Source organism: Manacus candei, unplaced genomic scaffold (genome assembly GCF_025592945.1).
Source record: "Manacus candei isolate 608988 ecotype Guabito, Panama unplaced genomic scaffold, ASM2559294v1 h1tg000014l, whole genome shotgun sequence".
Lineage (NCBI taxonomy): Eukaryota > Metazoa > Chordata > Aves > Passeriformes > Pipridae > Manacus > Manacus candei.
Window position 1 is genome coordinate 50,336,230 of NW_026138062.1, and position 21,385 is coordinate 50,357,614.

At 40.6% G+C, this 21,385-nt stretch overlaps 1 protein-coding gene and 1 long non-coding RNA gene across 12 annotated transcripts in view; one reads left to right on the top strand and one right to left on the bottom strand.

The window, feature by feature from the left end:
- TENM4 (teneurin transmembrane protein 4) overlaps positions 1-21,385 on the top strand; it is a 600,622-nt gene that overhangs the window by 272,263 nt on the left and 306,974 nt on the right. The gene's annotated exons all lie outside the window — the stretch shown is intronic.
- The window catches only part of LOC127467103 (uncharacterized), a 38,908-nt gene continuing 37,982 nt past the window's right edge, over positions 20,460-21,385 (bottom strand). Inside the window, exons 3-4 of one of the 2 annotated variants that reach the window (XR_007902975.1) lie at positions 20,719-20,919; positions 20,473-20,550 (exon numbers count right to left, since the gene is read on the bottom strand). This is a non-coding gene — a long non-coding RNA (uncharacterized LOC127467103). Of the gene's footprint in view, positions 20,920-21,385 lie in introns of both variants that reach the window. The other variant, XR_007902974.1, reaches the window with a different exon arrangement.

The following is a 21,385-nucleotide window of genomic DNA, read 5'->3' on the forward strand; positions in this document are numbered from 1 at the left end:
TTGTCCTAAAGGAATTGCAAGGCTTGCCAGAGAAAGAGGTTATTGTCCCCACCTCGCAAATAGGCAAATGCAACAGGGGCTTCATTAGGGCTTTATATTTCTACAAATGGCCTCAGCTTGGGCTCTTATGGGCTTGATCTTACTTTCATCTCCTCTGAAAATAAGAGCAATCAATTATGCAGTCTGACACCAAAAATGCTATTGCGTTTTTTTCACTAAACACATTGCTGTTCTGCTTCTTACACCTTTCAACTCTTGGACCCAAACTACCACCATTGATGTGTGTTTCTTCTTGTGTTTGGTGGCTGTCAAAGCCAGTTTCAACCTACTCCATGACTGAGGCAAGTAAAGGATTCCAACGTGCCTCCACGAAGCAGAGCTGCCTGGCCAGTTGGTTAGAGCATGGTGCCTATAACACCAAGCTTATGGCTTTGATCCCCATATGGGCCATTCTCTTAAGAGTTGAACTCAATGATCCTTGTGGGTCCCTTCCAACTCAGGATATTCTGTGATTCTGTGAACTACCTGAAAGGAGGCTGTAGTCAGGTGGGGGTTGGTCTCTTCTCCCAGGCAGCAAGCAGTAGGACAAGAGGAAATGGAATCAACTTGTGCCACAGGAGGTTTAGATTGGATATCCGGAAAAAATGCTTCCCCAAAAGGGTTGTTAAGCATTGGAATAGGCTACCCAGGGAAGTGGTGGAGTCACTGTCCCTGAAAGTGTTTAAAAGACATATAGACATGGCACTTAGAGACATGGTTTAGTGGTGGGCTTGGCGGTGCTGGGTTAATGGTTGGACTCAATGACTTAGATATCTTTTCCAACCTTCATGATTCTGTGATTCTATGTAATTTAAGAACTGAGGCAAAAACATGGCTCTCAGTTTTCCTATCTAATAAGCCTTTAATTTGAACACTTACTTTTCCATGTTTTTTCTCTAATATTTCCAGCTCTCCAGTCTCTATATTTTTGCCCTATCCCTTCATCCTTGATGCTCCCTGCTTAACAGAATTATCATCACCCCTGACAACCATTTTGCTCAGCAGTGATGGCTTAGTATTTGTGCCTTGCATTTGCCCTCAGAACTTTTGACATGGGATAAAAGAGCAATGCAATTGAAACATAATATTCTGCTACATGATGATAATTTTCCTTCACTGGTAAAGATTAGGAAATGGCATTATTGTAAAGACCCAATTACCTTTTTTATGAGCATTGTATATTTGGAAAGTAATAAAACAGAGTTATAAAACTCAGATGATTAGGAATCTCAGAGATGCTCTGCATTTTAAGAGGTGGGTGTGGAATATTTTTTTAATTGCATCTGAGCACAGCCCAACCAATGATTAGTTACTTTCAAAGCAATAAACATTACCTGGGAAGCAATAAAAGGAAATGCAGGAAAGTCGTTTGATGGATGACTCCTGGAAGACATAAGGCAAAAGAAGAGAATGTGGTTTAGTGGTTAGAATAACAACTGAGCAGTCAGAACTCCTGCCATCTCATCCAAGCTGTGAAGCTGACTTACTAAATGCTCTGGAGTTCAACATTTCATTTTATTCAGTGTTAAATTTGGTCTAACAAAACCCAAAGTATTGATGTGAATCTAAATATACAAGCATTTGTCAAAGTTTGGAAAGTTAGGATGAAAGGAGTCATTATAAATACAAAGTATGAGTGGCTGAAAAACAAAGAATGTATTTTGTTGAAGTCTGACTCTGTAAATGCTAGCACAAGTGAAAATGGACTAAAGGAAGCTCCTGTCATAGATAGGTCAGAGATCGGTTGCTTGTTTTCATCAGGGAAAGCACAGATATCTTTAATTTCAGTTCTTGGAGAATTTAATGAAGTCTCATCTCATTGTCAGTGATTTCCATGGTGCCAGCTTTGACCCTACAACCTAAATCTGTTTAATGCAATCCCATGCCCTCCATACCCTACAAATACCAATTTCTTCTCTGCTAAAATGATCAGTCAATGTGCAGGCAGAACTAGAGAGCAGAAAGTACAAAAGAGGGATGTGCACAAGTTCCTAAGACAGAGCACCCTTGCAAAGCATCCTAGAAAGATGAAATCGGAACAAAAAACCACCCATGATTCATGACAGTCAAGAAATTGCACCACAGTGGTTTTCAGGTTCCAGTTAGAACAATCAAAAAGAAAAACTCATGAAAGAAAAAAAAAATCTGATGTTTCTCCATTCTTTTGAAAATTATTCTGTTTACCTTCTCCTTCAAGGCTGAGACAATGTGACAAGTTGTTACTCCATCAGTCGTCTCCATTCCTAGAACTGTTGGAAGCCCTGATGAGAAAAATAAGAAAATGAGTATTTAAACATGTTAATTGAGTGATAAAGATAAATCTATTGAGAAATTCACAAGACAGCAAGAGGTAGAAGCAGCCAGAGACAAGTCCACTCCTTATGTTGGGTTCTCATGTTCTTGTCAAAATTCAAGTCAGCTTTTGCCAACACAACTAGAAAAATGTGGCCTCTGGCTGCCCTTTTTGAGCACATGGAGTCTGTTTAAAAGTACAGAACTGAGTTGCTGAGTCCCATCAAGAATACATATCCAAAATTATATGTATGTCTTATCATCCACTGGAAACAAAAAAAAAGGGCTCTAAGGCACTGGTTACTTTTTCATCCATACAAGTCCCTGTGTAAACCTGGAAACAAAGCTATTTTTAGGGTGTTTGGAACTGATTGTCCTCATTTTCTCTACCATAGCCAGGTTTTGGGTGCATATCAGCCTTCATAAACATTATTCTTACTTTGCATAACTCATTTCGCTGATACCAGAACTCAGCACACAAAAAACATGAGCTGCTTCATGCAGACTTTTTTCCCCCCAAGTTCCAGGCTCTGATCTTCAGGGACAAACACTGCCCATAAACTAATTAGATCATTTCCTTCCACTGATATGAGCAACCTGCCAGAAAATGAGATTGCATGCATACTTGAGTTTCTGGTTGTTCTGGTTTTGTGCCAAAACATTTATTTTCCTTAATCGCAAAGAATTTTGACCAGGTTTATGCCAGAATTATGCAGTCTCTTTGTATGTAGCTATTGATGACTGTATATACTTTGGGATCTAATACGTGTTCAACAGTAGAGGGGAGAAAGATCTGCTTAAGGACCCTGAGATGTTTGAGATCATCTGGGTTTGTCCTTTTACTGTCACCATTTTTTGTAAATATTCACACCACGTAAAGCACTTCAACAGTTTTTATGCAAAACACAGAAAACATCCTGAAGCTGCCTCTCCTTCTGCAGTGAAGCTGAGGACCACTGCTCACCTCTTCTCTGCTTCAGTTAAGTGCTTGTAGTTAGATGGCATGAATCTGGAACTAAACCCTGTTGATCTCATTGGGATATAGGCAAGAGCTTAAAATTAGGCATAGCTGAAGCCCTCCGCAAGATCAGGACCTCAAAGCATAATTCTAAAAGATGCCAAAAACCTTTATGGTTCATTTAATCATCAAGAGCGTAGGATATTCAGCATTTTGCCAAGCTGGCCTTTCCATCTGTGTTATATTGGTTTTGATTGCTTTCAGTTTGCTCATGTTCATGCCCCATTCAATTTGATTTGAATGAAAACCAAGCCTGCAAAGGGACTCTGCTGAGAGCTCCATAACCTACCCAGTTCCGCCTGGAAATGTGGAAAAATAGTATTTCAGCTTCACTTTTAAAGGATAGAATTGCAGTAGTTCCTATTGAAGCACTGGTTTTGCATGGGGGGCATTGATGACAGAAAATTCAAAGGGAAAGGAAGTACAGAAAATCAGGGAAAAGTAATTTGAATAAAGATTATGAGAAACTTAGGAGCAGAGTGGAGGGGAGAGAAGAAAGCATATAGTCTGATGGTTTGCTCATCATAGTCAATGATAAAAATCCTGTTGACTTTAATAGCACATGATCAGGCTTTCCATGTGTAAAGTTAATATTGAATAGGAAGCAGTCTAGTTTCTGAAGGATACTTCTGGTGCTACCAGCTGATACCCAAGGAAACCATATAGGAACAAACTTTTCATTACCTTGTACTTTAACTAGCTGTATATTGGTAAAAATCAGGTTCAGAGTTGGTATAAAAAGTTCCATTTGATATAGGAGCATTCTTGCACAATTTTAACTCACTTTGCACCAATATAAATTACTTCTCCTGTTGCAAAGAAGCAGAGAATCAAGTCTGAACCTCTTTTAACTCAACAGCTCTTGGGATACTTCATGCCCTGCCACATTATCTGAGAATCTGGGCCCAGGAGCACAGATTAAGGGAGAGAAAAGGAAGGATTCGTAAACTCAGACTTGTTTTGCAGACCTAGGGTGGTGTGGAAGGAAAAATCATGTATCAGATTTCCAGTCATTCAGCTTCCATGAGGTTAAAATACCTTTTTTTGAAATAAGATGAAAACATCCCATTTGAATTATTTGCCTCCATAGTCATAGACACTGTGACTTAGTCCAGATTCTGTCTGCATTCTTAAACCTCTGAGCAATTGTTGGCAAGCCACGTCCGAGTGCTGGGATTGCAACTAAACGTTTTCACAAACATCTGCTAGGTCTGCCTGATAATCACCTTTTATTGTTTTTTTTGGTGTGCACGAGGTTTTTAGAGTCAGAAATCTATTTTAAAAGCTTCAGAACAATAGGATTCAAGCCATGGCACTGTCTATAGAAGCTGGTATCTCTCATTGCTTAATTGCAAGGAGAATTTGAGTCTTGGACACCATCCCGGTTCATAATGTCATTAAGTTGATAGGGGAGCTGTAAACTAGGCTTATTATATCCACATTCTGGGATCCTCTGCCTCTGATATTCCTAGAGACAACTCAGGAACAAAAAATGCTGGATATTTCTTGTGTTCACCAGTAAAGTCCAGTTGACAACGGTTGAAATAAGTTGTGAGAATCATAGAATCGTTGAATCAGTTGGGTTGGAAGGGACCTTCAGATCATCAAGTCCAACTCTTGATCCACTACCACTGTGGTTGCTAGACCATGGCATTAAGTGCCACATCCAGTCTTATCTTAAATGCCTCCAGGGACAGAGAATCCACCACCTCCCTGGGCAGCCCATTCTAATGCTTGATTACTCTCTCTGTAAAAAATTTCTTTCTAATATCCAACCTTAACCTCCTCTGGTACAGCTTAAGACCATGCCCTCTTATGTTACTGATAGTTGCCTGGGAGAAGATACCAACCTGGCTCCAGCCTCCTTTCAGAGAGTTGTAGAGAGTGATGAGGTCCCTGAGCCTCCTCTTCTCCAGGCTAAACAACCCCAGCTCCCTCAGCCTCTCCTCATAGGACTTGTGCTGAAATCCCTTCACCAGCCTTGTACATGACATTTTCCTATGTTGTTTCAGTGTTTCTCTATTTCTTTTCCACTGAGTACATATTGTTCTTGACCTTTTATTCTAATCTTGAGTACTGACTATTCTAGATACTTTGTCCAGCTCCAGAAGTAGCTGCACAGGTAACGATTTGTCTCTTAGACACTCCTATGTCACTTTAAAGAGGCTCTTTCAGAGCATTCAATCATATGTGAAGGGATTTAATGACCCTGTCTTCAACCTGCTCAGACTCCAACATGAGTCAGTAAATGACAAGGAATGAAAAAATTTTCTTCTGCAAAAGATGTAAAAGATTGTTGGATTCATGCAGTTAATGCAAATAATCTTCCTGTGTCTACATGAATGTTATTCCACTGAGCAACCATAAACAGAAGAGACATTATTGCCAGTATGTGGCATAGGGTCTGTCTACTCTCAGGATTATAGAGCAATAATGGTTATTATGGACAAGGCTATGAATTTTTATATACATATATATGATTGGGCAAATACTCAAAATCCTTCAAAAAACTTCAATATTTCTAACTCATCAGAGGTTCTTCCCTCATCATTTAGAGTTTTCTGGACTGTTAATTTTAATTTTCTCTTTCATTTTGTTTAAATTGTTCATTATCTCATTGCCAGAGTAAGTTGAAGCTTGTTGAAAGCACTCACTATGAAGTTGTCTAACATCAAATCATAGAATCATAGAATCCAATCAGGTTGGAAAAGGCCTCTGAGATCATCAAGTCCAACCCTTGATCCAACACTATCGTGGTTACTAGACCATGGCACTCAGTGCCACATCCAGTCTTATCTTAAAAACCTCCAGGGACAGAGAATCCATCACCTCCCTGGGCAGCCCATTCCAATGTCTGATTACTCTCTCTGTAAAGAATTTCTTCCTAATATCCAACCTAAACCTCCCCTGGCAGAGCTTAAGACCATGCCCTCTTGTCCTACTGCTGGTTGCTTGGGAGAAGAGACCAACCCCCACTTGGCTACAACCTCCTTTCAGGGAGTTGTAGAGAGTGATTAGGTCTCCCCTGAGCCTCCTCTTCTCCAGGTTAAACAACCCCAGCTCCCTCAGTCTCTCCTCATAGGACTTGTGCTTGAGTCCCTTTACCAGCCTTGTTGCTCTTCTCTGGACCTGCTCCAGCACCTCAATGTCTTTCCTGAACTGAGAGGCCCAGAACTGGACCCATCTGAAGCTTTGAAAAGTTTAAGGCACTTCTAAAACTATTAAGAATTACATTTTCTAAGTTTTTTGACATGGCCAAGAAACTCACATCCCTCCTCATCCAAATGCCATTGTGAGGATGATGAAGCCATAGAGGAAAAAATAGCTTCAGGTCTGTAATGGTTTCACAGAGTTAGGAAATACCGTGCATCAAATGTCCTAGCATTTGCATAACTCTATATAACCTGACAGATAAGAACAATGAAGTAGAATTTATTTATGGTCTTTTTTCATTATTACAGGTGAAAGTGATTTTCCTATGTCATCGAAAATGGATTTTTTTTTTGTATTACAAATCTTGCCTCATCTAGAGCATATTGAGAATTCATCATATTAGCATATGTAAACTGATAAGTTTGCTAGACATTTTTCAGTTGTGCTGAAGCAAGGCCCAGGCAAGAACTGAAGCTGGCTTCATGCCCCAAGACAAAAAAAGAAAATAAGCATTATTTTAAGTCAAAAAATGTCAGTTACAGCAAGATCAGTGTTTTCTGCTGAGCAGATTTAGATTGTGTCTGAAGAAGAGCAGAAGCACACCATTCCCAGACCTCTGCTGATGTTGCAGAGCTGAGTCACCTCTGAAAATTCATGCTCACACATATCCAAACCTCCCTCATTGCCTCAAGATATACTTTGCTCCACCTCCAATTTCCATTTTCCCCATCCTATGTTAAACCTTGCTGCCCTTCAGGTAGGGAGATCCTACATTGCTGTGCCAGCTTCAAAATCCTTTCATGTACTTCCAGAAGACTGCAAGGTGCTTCTAGTTTTATCCCTGTTATTCCTCATTAACCCATTGTTCAATATCTTGAACAATACCTTCCTGAGCAATATCTTTCCTTTTCCCTAGGTAGAAGGAGGAATTTAGCTCCCTTTTTGCCCTTTTCCAGGCAATGAGGGGATTTATTTCTAGCAAGGTCATGAAAGACATATCAGGAATTCTCAGTTGTTTCCTTGCTTTGCTCCTGAGTTACAGCATGACCCTGTAAAAATCACTTGCTTCCAGACCTAGATGGACTAAAGCTACACACTGTGGATGAGGGGCTGTAGAGCTGCTCCTGCCTGACACAACCAATGTGGAATTAGAAAAAGGAGAGGAGTAAAGCAAAAGCAACTCTTAAACTTCTCTTTTTGCAGCAAACCTCTCCCTGTGCATCTCTCCAGGGTTGGTACAAGATGCCACATCTGGACAACAGCAAAATGCTTTAAAATATGTTTTCCATGCAAATTGATGTGGCTGTTAGTGGACCCTGCACAGGGAGATTTCCCTGTCTCACTCTTTGATCAATAACTTTTAGGGGAAAAAAAGGGCAAAATGCAACTCAGAGGAGAGAAAATAAATAGTTTTCTCTGTGCCCACACACAGGAAGGCAGGTGGCTGGGTGAGGGGTGTGCAAGACAGGTCCTCATGGCAAACTGTGGCAGAGGGATTGAGGGAGGACGATGGAGGGACTGAATATGGGCTTTGGTGTTTTGTCTGACAACCAGCCCAAAGCACAGAGTTGGTGGTAATTACCATGTCTTAGAGGTAAACACGTGGCTGTACCAGCAGCCACACAACGGTTCCCTTTCCCATCAGTTTGTTTTCTCATTTCATCCTATCAAGAGTTCATTTGTAGATTAGGGTGCCAAATAGATTTTTCTCCCCGTTGCTCTGGGTGCAGACTGGGTTCACATTCCACTTACCTCTCTTTCAGACTTGCCATATTTCTCCTTTCTCCCCCTACGCTATTATTTGTCGTTGTTGTTGTGTTGCAAACCAGAAGTTGAGGTTTTTCGGCAGGGTTGGTTTGGTTAAGGCAGGAGAAGGTAACTTGGGTAGAGACAGGCTTTCCAGGTCAGCCTAAAGACAGCAGCAGATGGGAGAATGACAGGAGACCCCATGTGCATATCAGCACCAAACTGCTTCATTTAGGCAGCTCACACTCAAAAGGCTTTGAGGTAAATTGGTGGTGTCCACCTCCTGGTTGGCAATAGGGGAATGTCAATAGCTTTTGACTGGGGAATAGACTAAAAGACAAGGAAACACCTGAAAATCAAGGATTGTAATATTCTCATGAACTAATTTTCAATGTGTGGCAAATACAGAATATTGTCTCTGGACCTGCATCCATGCATGCAGTTCTCATAAGAATACCATGGACAAACTGTTGTCCCCTACAGGTTTGCTTCATATTTCCTCCCATATTTAGGTCTTTTTTTACTTTTTCTTTTTTACACAGACATCAACTAGTTAGTGGTTGTTAATTAAGAAATGATCCCAGCAAAAGCTGCTGCTGCCACTCTAATGAATCATTCATTAACAGGCCATTTCAGTGGGGCTGTTATTTCCAAGCACTGTATTTAGCTGTTTGAAACAATCTTCATATACTTAAGGGAGATGAAGCAGTTAGGACTTGGTCATTACCTGATGGTTAATGATGCAGAGCTCTGTGAGCTGGGCTGGGAAGCTGTGGTTGTGCTCTTAGTTTTTTTTCAGATCTGGATGGTTCCAAGGCAGTGTTAGGGGATTTGTGGGGTTACTATGGTGATTGGTGCCCGATAAAACCACAGATGGATGATGGACACGTGTTGCAAACACAGATATATAGACCTTTCTTCTTTCTATACTTTTAATATTCAAAAGATTTTGATATCAATAGACTATCAATTAGGGTGAAATTACCTCTTGTGCTGCTTCCCCCAGATTAACAGCCCTTGAAATGTAAATAGCTGAATGCTTTTCATTGCACAGTTACCCTGAAACAATATTGGGGTTTTTTCACTCTGCCTTGTTAGGGGTTCAGAAATGGCAACACACTGCTTTGATTACAAATTTGTTGGACCTTCCATACGTTTTTGCCTTTGCTCTTTTGCTTGAGGTTTTGTTTTCTTGTTAGAAATCAGAGGCTGGATGCAGAGATGCTGGATCAAGGTTTTCAGCCTGTGGGATAGAATGATCCTCTCCACTCTCATTGCAGGGAAAGGGTGTATCATTTTCTGCCCTAACCATGGTGATGCAACCCTAAATACCAGTTGTTAATTTCCCTACACATTAATTCCATTTCAAACTTGAATTCCCATTTCAGCTCATGTGGGAAGCTTTACCATGGATGCATCATTTTCATGTACAAAAAAAGTTTGTTTCAGAATGTTATAGTAAGCAGATTATAAGTGTATGGATAGATGCATATGGATAGCCCACCTGTAGTCTGTAAATAATTCAAATGTTAATTGTCATGTTTGGCACTTCAGTGATGGCTTTTCCTTCAGTAACACCTCAAGCCCCTTAGCAATCATCAGGATCCTGCTGTGCTGAGTCTGATACACTCAGTTAGAAAGGGCAATCCACAGCCCAGAGAGTTTGGTCTCTAGTTGCACAATCCAGGCTTCCAAGAAAGTGTCATTATACAAACAAAAAAGTAGCAAGATTCTTTTATTCCTGTTCATCACATCAATTAGCCATGATCCACTTCTGCTCATTAAGAGACTTGCATTCAATACATTGCTGGGCTGATAGAGAAATGCTTAATGTCTAGCGCCACAGAGGTAAAGTTCCAAAAATTCCCACGTCATTAAAAATGTTGTGGCAAACAGGGATGTTGCTTTTCCTGATGCTCCAGCTCACAGTATTTCTGGGAACAGGGAAGATCAGTCTAGGTGATACAGTGTTAAAGATCCATGAAGTTCACCTCAGCCTAGCTGTTGTTTATAGGGTGGGCATTTTAGTTTGCCTTTAGCCGTTGATCTGATTAAGCATCTTGTTAAAATGTAGTACCTATACTTATCTGGGCAAGAGGAAAGAATACAGTCTTAAAATGAAAACCCAGGACAAACGAAATTTTTTCCTTGTTCTTCTGGAAAGAGATGGGATTGTTCAGATTGGAGAAGAAAAGGCTCCAGAGAGACCTTAGAATGCCTTCCAGTACTTCCAATAATTCCTGTCTTTTTACACAGACAGATAGTGACTGGAAAGGAGGATGGGGCTTGGAGCAACCTTGCCTAGTACAAGGTGTCCCTGTCCATGGCTGTAGGCTTGGACCTAGGTGGTTTTTGAAGGTCTCTTCAACCCAAACCATTCTGTTATTCTGCCATTAACTCCATGGTTGTCCCTTGTGGAAGCCTTTTAGCAGCACTGCACCTTGGGTCCCTGTCTGCTTTGCAAGGTCAGTGTGCGGTCGCTTGCCTGCTGCAGGAGGTGCTGCAGAAGCACAGTTGTCCTGACAAAACTCATCAGGTACCACAGGGATAAGTTCTTAGAGATCCTTCTATGCTAGAGCTTTTCCTTCCCTTTCTGTCAAGTCTAACATGAAGGTGAAAGAGCCACTGCTGTCCTTCCCTGTATTTTCTTTGTTTACTCATCAGCCTTTGAAGGTCTTTGAAAAACACTGCTGGAATGTGCTCTCCTTTGTCTGGTGTGTGTGTGGCTCAGGAGCTCTTCTCATCTTATGTGTCTTTATTCCAAGAGGCTGGATTTCCAAGGCTGTATTCTGGGATTTCTAACTAAAACATGCAGGTCTCTGAAGAACATTTTACAGTGTTTTCTAGCCTTGTGAAGCACACACAGAGGCACTCTCCCCTGTTAGCACCATTGTTACTGCTGAATAAAATCTTTGTGTTTATATTTATATAATATATATATTTTTATATATATCTATATAATTCTCTTGTCAACTTTACCCTGTAACACCACAACCTTTCTCTACATCAGTGAATTATTTATACCTTGTTGTGGGGTGTGGGGTTTTTTTCATGCTGGACTGCACCGTGGCATTTTCTTAACTCATGAGTGGTTTGCCACTCAAAAAGAAGACTTAAAAGCATAGCACGATTACAAAGAGAGGATCAAAGTCTTATCCCAGCATCCTGGTTGGTTTGCCCCTTTCAAAACACTTGAAAAAAGAGACAATATGCTGTCTGTGATTTGATCTTACCTACTCTGGGGCTTTGTGTACTTTTCTTGTTCACATATCATATTTCAATGATGCCAGCCAAGCATTTTATTTATAAAGCTATTCATTCACCTTTCTTTAAAAGGTGCATTTTAATAGGTGCCAACATCAGACCAGCTGAGCCCAGGCAATGCTGGTGATGCCAACAAGTGCAGAAACAAATAAAAAATAGGTCTTGGCTTAAATATATATTAAATATATAAATATTTATTATCTATTTGATGTATTTATATATTAATGTGTATATAGATGATATATTAATGTATAATACAATATGTATAGATTTAATACATAAATATATTAAATCTTGAAGTTTTGTATGAATATTAAAAGTTTTTTCATCGACCTCAGAGAACCAGTTTAGGGTCTTTGGGTCACTACATCTTTTCTCTATTTCCTCATGCAAAATATGGAGCAGGTTTGGCACAGAGAACTGACTTTTCTTAACAGTGTGCAGTCTTTTACAAACCATGTGTTGCTAACTTTTCTAAGTGGGAATTAATTTATATTCCACTTAGGAATATTTATTACACTTCCTAAATTACCTCAGAATCTATAGATCAGTGTTCATGTGTATATATACACATACATACATATGAATACAGATAGATAGATAGATAGATAGATAGATAGATAGATAGATAGGTAGACACAATTGAGAATATCTCACAATGAAAAGGTTGCAGCAAGTTGCAAGGGAGGGTGGAAAACATACAAACAGACAGTGACATAAAATACATCTACCTCGTTTTTAGTCCAGGAAAATAAAAAAAAGGAGCATTTCCCACCAATTTCTGTTCTGTGCTGGTATTTTGAGCCACCTTCTGTGGAGGGTTCCTTGTTGTCTTTTGCCTCCTCTCTCCCATCCTATTGACCTTTGCATCCTTACCAGCCAAAATTCAGGGTTCACCACCTGTGCTCTGAACAAGGAATCAAGTACTCAGGAGTGCAGTGCTGTGAGCCTATGGCTTTGTCTTTGTTTCTACAGATTCCTGATCAAGAGGATATTTCCATTCTGATTTCCATTTAAATGGAAATCTGCTCTGCCAACATCAAAATTAGGCTTTAAATGGATGTTTGTCATTCAGGGTTGACTGTTGCAACAGCCCTAGAGAAAACTGGGTGAAAAACCAGAAATCATCACTTAGTAGCTAGGCATTTAATAACTCTATCCTAACCCAACAACCCATCCTGCAGTTGAACCCCCTGTTAGAGGTAGTACTTCTACTTTTGTGAACAATATGCTCTGAGTAGTCACTATGTAGCAGAGAATTTTAACTCAAGATAGAGAAATCTTGGTGAAATTCCCATTTAAGGATGGAAATGGGAAAAAAGTGACCTCTAAGATATCAGGTCCAACTACTAACCCAACACCTCCAAGTCCAGCACTAAATCATGTCCCCAGGTGCCACATGCCTTTTAAATACCTCCAGGTCTGGTCACGCCACCACTTCTCTGGGCAGCCTGTTCCGGTGCTTTACAACACTTTCCATGAAGAAATTTCTCCCAATCTCCAATCTAAACCTCCCCTGCCACAGCTTGATGACAATTCCTCTTGCCCTGTCGTGTCTTACTTGTGAGGACAAACTGACCCCCACCTGGCTACAACCTCCTTTCAGGTAGTTGTAGAGAGTGAGAAGTGAGAAGGTCCTCCCTGAGCCTCCTTTTCTCCAGGCTAAACACCCACAGCTCTCTCAGCCACTCAAGACTTGTGCTCCAGACCCTTCCCCCCCTCCATTGCCCTTCTATAAAAATATCCCAGCACTTCAATCTCCTTCTTGTAGTGAAGGGCCCAAACCTGAACACAGGATTTGAGGTGCAGTCTCACCAGTGCTAAGTACAGGGGGAGTACCAAGCACAGTAGGACAGGTGGTCACATCCTTCTGTGATGCTGGTCTGTGGGGCTATAAGAACAGCTTGTGGAAAACCTGGTTTTATGTCTTTGCAAAACAATTTGGCCACTCTAAAGAAAAGGCACATTTCATCACTTTTGTTCCATGCTTTGTTTCCAAGAGTCATTGCCAGCTGACCAGAGGAAGGTGACAAGAACTACAGGGGTCATTTGTCTCCCTCCTCCCCAGGCAGCATGTGTGGCATCTTAAGGAGGTCAGCTGTTGGCTCTGGGGAGGAAAAATTGCAGGCTCATTCTACAGAAAAAAACTTCTTGAAGCATTACAGAAAAATAGATAAAAATAGTCCCATAAACCATGCAGGAAAAACATATACTTCTCTCAGTCTTCACTATATGATGTAACTGTCATCCTACAATGCACTTTCCTGGCAGGCCAGATTATATTGTGTAGTAGATGGAGCTTTATGTTAAATTATGCACTGCAAAGGAAGAAGACCAGAACACTAAAGACAGCAGTAGGCATTATTGAATTTACTTTATTGCCTATTGTATAGATTGAAAATAACTTAGAAGCTCATAACTCCTCAAAGAGAGGAAATTTTGCCACCCACAGGTTGAAAATTCTGGTGAGAATCTTGCTTTCATTTCACAAACAAGTGGTTAAAATGTCTGTTGTCTGCAATGCCAAAGACCACAATTCAGAGATCTTGAATAGCCTGTAAAAAATAATGAAATTCTCTTTGTAATAATGACACTTGAACAAAATGAGAATAAGATTTCTTCTTTCTCTTTACATTTTGATTTCTGGGCTTGCCAAGCATGTATTTTCTGGCTTTCTTTTGTAAACCAATAAAAAACCCCTAAAAAGTCAGGCAGCTGAGGGAAATGCCAAAGTGCTAAGAAATCTTTGCCTAGACCAAGATTTTCAGCACGACTGTGAAGTTTACAGCGCTGTCTCATCTCATGCATAGGGAGCTGTCTTGGAGCAGGAAGAGAGTGACAGGGACACATAGGAGAGATGCATTAGCTGCCAAAAATGACTCTTCTGTGTTACAGCTGGTAAATATCAACACGGTGCTAGTTATAAGGTGCTCAGCAGAAGCAGAGAAATTATTCCTTTAATACTGCACCGTTAGGAAAATTATGGGAGAGGAAGGGAGAAAGTTTGTCTGACTGCTCTAAATAAATGAGCTAAAGCCAATGTTGGATATCAAGTACTGAATAAGTTCAAAAAGGTCTAATTCCCTTAGTAGGAAAAAACCCATACTTGTGTGTACACACGAAAGCATGTGCTTTTTTTAAAGTGTCTGACTGGAAAAGGTATATATTGATTTACATCAGGTGGAGGTTTGGCTCCGTGGCTAAGATCACACATGCCCAGCTCTGATCCATGACAGATCCCCCGGATCCCAACTGGTCTTTCCAATGGTATTTCGTATTTGAAATTGCCAGTTTCTCGGCAATACTGAAGCCAAACTAACCAGTATCATTATCTTGTTCTTACATACCAGGGCCCAGTCCTGCTTCTTACTGATGCCAGGAGACTCAGAGCAGGACCCTGCTTGGGGATGTTGTGCTTCTGTTGTGCAGCTTACACCACCAGGGCCTCACACAATATTTATGTTTACAGCTAAAGACAGATACACAATTGTGCCTTGACATATACATGCAAACCTTTCTGTTTCTGTTAGTTTTGAAGCTCACTGTTTGGATCATGTTCTATTATTACAAAAAGTTAAATCTTGCAGACAAGATATTTACTCCATCCTTGACAGTTTGCATTAGTGCTTCAGGCACCACAGGTAGCTTGTAGCTGAAGGGATTGCAGACTTGAAGAGAAGACAGCCCAACTGCCAAACACAGATTCAAACTGCTGATGCTTTGTTTGTTATGATCAGATAACTTACTTTTCTATTTACCTTTGACTTTGTGAGGATTTTGCGAACAATGAAGAGAAGCAAATTGCATGAGTGGGCTAGCTGATTTGGTACATTCTCAGCTTCATCATTACTAGTCTATCTGTTTGTTGCATGACTTTTTACTCCTTGGCCAATATCAAACCAAGGATGTGGAGAGAGGATAGAGGATAATTCAGCTTAGTTCTTATAGTTTTCAGGAACTTTTCTATCTATTACTTGTTTGTGGGGTTTTGCCTAGGAAAAGACACTACTTTTCCCATGCTTTCAAGGTGAAATATATCAAAGAATTATAGACTCACAGAATTTTTTGGGTTGGAAGGGACCTTCGAAATCATCTAGTTTCAGCCCCCCTGCTATAGGCAGGGATGCCACTCACTAAACCACATTGCTCCAAGCCCCATCCAACCTGACCTTAATTCCAGGGATGGGGAATCCAGAGCTTATCTGGGCAACCTGTACCAGTGCCTCACCATCCTCGCAGTAAAAGACTTCTTCCTAATATCTAATCTAAACCTACCTTCTATCATGTTAAAGCCATTTCCCTTGTCCTGTCACTATATGCCTTTATAAAAAGTCCATCTCCATCTTTCTTGTAGGACCCCTTCAGGTACTGAAATATTGATCACATCCATGTGATTCTTCGCCCAGGCTGCAACACACAGGCATAACCAAGTGCCTGGTAATGATGAGCTGTGCATTAAGCCAGAACATAAAAACAAAACAACAAAAACCCCACTAGAAATTCCACTCTACAGCAGAGTCTTAGAGGCTCATGCTGCTTTTGCCATTTAATTTGCCACAGGATAATTAGAGCCTCCTGCGACGAATTTCACTTTGCAGAGAGGGAGATGGAGACCCTTCAGCACAGTCTCCCTCTGTGCATAAGACATTCCTCTTCTGTGACTCTTTTTTTGCCAGCATGGGGTGCAGGGGCTGGCAATTGACCACAGCGGATTGAGAGAGCACTTTTACTCAAGGATATAACAGGGTTTATGCCTTTTATTTTTCCAAGTGAGATAAGCTTATTACTTTTGTTAGTACATTAGAAAAAGACAATAAATAGATTTGAAGTGGTTGGAGAAGGGAGAGTTTGTATTGTTTGTGGCCCTGTAAGATTTCATACTTATTGCAGTAAAGGCTCATTTTCTCCCATGGATTTCTATAGGTTCTTGAAATTACCCCTTTAATTTTTCTGCAGGGTGATAAGACCTCTCTGGAGTGGAAATAAATGTATTTTCTTGTTTTGTAACACGTTACAAAGATAGTTCTTTTTCCCTTGGGAATTTGGCTCTTTACTCTGGTGAATGGCAGATTTTATTTTTAAAAAAATCATATTTCTCTGTTACAATGAAGGACATACATATACCTGATCACCTAGACATGCACATAGACACGGATCAGAAAAATGCCACCAGATTCTACACCTCTGCATATAGAAATAATTCTTTTCAATAAGGGTTAATTTTTTTAACCTTCTTTGTGTTGGACACAAGCAAGAAATGAATAAAAAGAAATCTGTGCATGCAATATACTGAACTATCCTTGCTCTTAGCTTGTGGTTATTTTATTCTTTCCAATACTACTTAAAATATTACATCAAACACTCCATTCACTTCTGTTTACTTAATGAACTGACTAGCATTTTTATTTTCAAAGAAAACCCTTACATTTCATGAGTCCTGCAGCTCTCTTCTCTGCTACTGTTATACAATTCATATTGGACTTGATTTTCCCGTATATATATCCCCGTCTCATGTTTGCACTTACACTACAAAATTTAAATTACATTATTCAATCTCGCAGCCACCCTACATCTCACCTGGTATATTACAATAAGCTAATCCTTCCTAGTGAGTCTCAATTTCTCTATGGATGCAAATTAAAACTAGTTAAAAAGAAATGCATTTAAATCCCCAAAGATGTGTGTACATGCTGACTGCATTCTTGTGTCAGATAAACCTTGGATTTTTCTGTAACTTCCAGTAAGTCTCAAATATACTGCACATATAAAGAGGAATAATCTGTGTGTGTCTGTGTTGGAGGTACAGCAATACAGAAAGTGTTACACAGTTTTTAAGTCAATGACAATAATGGATTAAACTCAATTTTTATATTAAATCTGAAGATTAGCTTTCTCTGTAAAACTTGGAACAGATATCTTATGACTTCTCAAACCCATGTTTTGGTCTAGTCATGGCATTTCCAAATTCTGGCTCTAGTCAGATATCAATAAAATATTCAGGACCCTTGACTCCTCACAGACAAACTCAGTGGAGAAACCTGCGCTATAGTAGACGCTGGAAAAGGAGCTTTTCTTTCAAATATTTCTTCTAAAGCAACTTTCTGTGTGCTGGAGGGAGAAACAATTCCAGGCTGAGTAATGCAAAAGAGACAGCCTGTGGATCTGATGTGATTCTAGGAGACAAGAGAACAAAGCACTTTTAGAATCAGAAAATCATTAAGGTTCGAAAAGACCTCTAAGATCATCAAGTCAAACCATTAACCCAGCACTACGAAGCCCACCACTAAACCATGTCCCTAACTGCCACATCTACACGTCTTTTAAATACATCCAGGCATGCCTACACACTTCCATGGCCTGTTCCAGTGCTTGATCACCTTGTACCTCAGATGTATGGAGCAGGGAGACATTCATATTCCTGGTCACCTATGTGAGGGATTCAAACAAAATCCCTAGCAGTGCAGCTCAGCCTGTATAAGCTGCTAACAGGAGAAAGACAAAATCATGACAAGACTCAGCTGGCAATGTAGCAGGCATGGCAAGGCGGTACAAAGGTGTGGGTAGGCTCTTGGTGAGCCACTCATGGCTTCAGGTCTTCTCTGGGGTGGCCAAGTTGACTCTGCCAGATGAGCACAAGAAGCCCAGATGTGGGCCAGTTGACATCAGAATAGATATATATACAGGCACCCCCTCGGAGTGTAACAGAGAGACAGGCCAGTCAGAGTGGGGTATCAGCTGGAACAGATCATGGAATCATACAATGGTTTGTGTTGGAAGGGACCTTCCACTAGACCAGGTTGCTCAAAGCCTCATCCAACCTAGCCTTGAATACTTTCAGGGATGGGGCAGCCACAGCTTCTCTGGGTAATCTCTTTCAGTGCCTCATTAGCCTAGTAAAGAATTTTTTCTGAATATCTAATCTAAATAACTCTTCCTTCTGTCAGTTTAAAGTCATTTCCCCTTGTCAAAATATACCCTTGCTAAAAGACCCTTTCTGGCTTACTTGCTACAGGTTTTCACTTTCTTGATATAGATTTGCTCAGAAGTCCAGACATCACAATTTTTGGATCCTGCCCCTGAACCCCAAAGTAGGAGCTGCACGTTGTCTACATCTCTGCCAAACTCATGTAACATGGTCACCCACCCAGCCATCCAAATACCTGTGTTTAACATCTCTGTCTCACCTGCTTCTCCTGCACATCATGTTTTATTTTTATAACTAGAATTTAGAGTTTCACCCTGCAGCACCCACAAAAGTGCACAAACACATAAGAAGGAATCACGTTCACTGCAGCAGTACTAACTCCAGCAAATGGAGATGACAACTGCCTTTCCTCCCCCTGGCTGTCCATCTCCTGCGAGGGAAAGAAAAGGCAGCCCCTAAAAAGAGACTGAAAAAGAAAGTCACATGAACCAACACAAATAGCAGCATCTTACACAAAGAACAGACTCGATTACCGGGGCAAGGGACCTGGTGGGAGTGGCATACCCGCCATGCTGTGCTGCCAATTACAACAGAACTTGACTGCATTGTGATGGAAAAGACACTATTTTTTTCCCTTCCTTATAGCTACTTTGGTAATAGGCAATTTATCTTCATAGCAGTGGGAAAGAAAATACTCTAGTGGAAGTGGTGTATAGCAATTGACTGTGAAGTAGGCAGAAAGAAATGCAGAGAAGAAACCTTTCCGGGGGCCACCATCACTCTTGTGCACCACACAATATTTCCTTAAAAATTAAAAGGGGGGGCTTTTTTATCTTCCTTTATATTTGCCCAGGGTCTAATTCTACTGCCTGGCCATCTAGCAAAGAAAATCATATGGCTGAATTTCATCCACAAATTTTGCACCTCCCTTTGCAGCACCATGGCAGCACCTCCAAACCCAGTAGCACCCAGTAGGCCACTCCCATCTGCTTTGATCTTCTGCTCTTCTGGTGATTTCTATGTGCTGTTTTGCTGTGCAATGGGATCCTGAGGTATATTCTGGCCTTAGAGAGTATTTTCACTATTTGACCTGCCTAATCAGAACCAGTTTTCAAACTCCGTTTTCATTAACTTGGAAAAAAAAGAGTAGTTTCAGACAAAGCTGATGGTAAACAGATGCTATATTCAGTCAATATAGGTACTCTTGGTTCTCTAGGTACTGAAACACAGGGATGAGTCTGAAAAGAACAAAACCTTCCCAGCACTTGTTTTAATGAGTAGGCTTTCTTGCATTTGATCATCTGTTTTCTCAGAGGAAAATGTTAAGAAGGCTTGTCGTTAGCCAGAGGCAATTCCCTACCCAATATAACACAGACGTGGAGGAGCGAACTGCTGATGCTCCATGTCACACACAGCCCACTCCCTCCCTGTCCTCAACTACTGTTGCAGCTGCAGCCAGGCCACTGGATGTACAGCCTGGAATCATACCATCAAAATAATTGAGAAACAATAACTGCTGTAGCTAAGCAAACCAAGGCAGCTTGCAGAGACTGTCAATCTCCACACTTACAAGCTGCAATCTATTTTCACCACCGTAGGCTGCCAGGTTAATTAAATGGGACTCCTTGTGGTGACAGGAAGGAAGTCAAGCAGCAAGTGTTTGTAGAAATAGACTTTAAAGTGAACAGCATATGAGAAAGGGAAGAAATTTCCAGGGAACACATGTTTTTGTACATTTCTTGGGAGACGTGTTATGCTTTGGCTGCTGCAAAGGGGACTGTCCCTTCCTAAGTGATGTCCTAGTTAGCCCTGGTGCAGTAACACCTCTATTCCTCACTTCTAGGGATGCTGGGATGAATCTTCGGCTCAAAGTGTTTTGTCAGCAGTGCTACTCCCTGGCAAAAAGCCTGGTCCAGAGAGCTACTGAACACCTCCAGTTTCCATATTTTTCAGGATAAGCCCTGAAAGTCCTTACTTGTTTTTATTTTTTACTTTTTTCTTTCTTTTTTTGTTTTACAGCAAGTGAGCTAAGGGTCCAGTGTTTCATTCTCTTTTATGAATCATAAAACTCATTCTCCCTTTAATATAGAAGCAGCAGCATCCTTCTTTGTGCCTGGAAAAAATGCACAATTACCACAATTAAAACAGCCATATAACATCTGACCACTTTATTTTTCACATTACGGTGAGAATGCTGCAGGATTTTCCTAGACTTGACAGCAGGACTAGAAAAATAACCATTTTCAGGAGTTCCCATTTCCTTAATCCACTATCTCCTCACCTTGACTCCTTTAGGAACTCAGAGCTCTAAAGTCTCAAAGTCATGTAAGTAGTTGTCTATTATTATTAATCACATCAATGTTGTTAACTGCTTGGTTCAGTGCAACTGTTAACACTTATCCAGCTTGTGTCATCCATTGATGATATTCCCTCCAAATTAAGGTACATCAATCCTTCCTTGAGTGATTTTCATACCAGGCTCCTGTGGTTAGAAAAAGGGGATGAATACAAGGTTATATACATATATATTTCAATTCACATCACCTGTTTTGTTTATTTAACCTGCAGAGCTATGTAAAAGGGCTGTAGATTACCTGTGGCATCACTAAAGTTGCCCAGTAAGTTCATAATGGTGATAGGGAAAAGGGCCACCTAGATTGTCAGAAGTGAGGTTAAGCTGCAGGACAGAAACCTGCTGGCTGAATTGAGCGGATCAGTGTGAACGACCCTAAACCACTTCTGTTCTTCTTCAATACAGAGTAGTTCTGGTGGACTTGGTATTGCCTGGACAGACTGCTTTGCACCATAGAGCTGAACCTAACTTAATAAATCATGATTCCCACAATATCCTTTAATGGTCACTTGTCCATTCAGTAAACAAATTCTGAAGCCACATCTTAAAAGATCATCTTGATTCTTATAATTTTTTAGGTGGATTCCTTTTATTC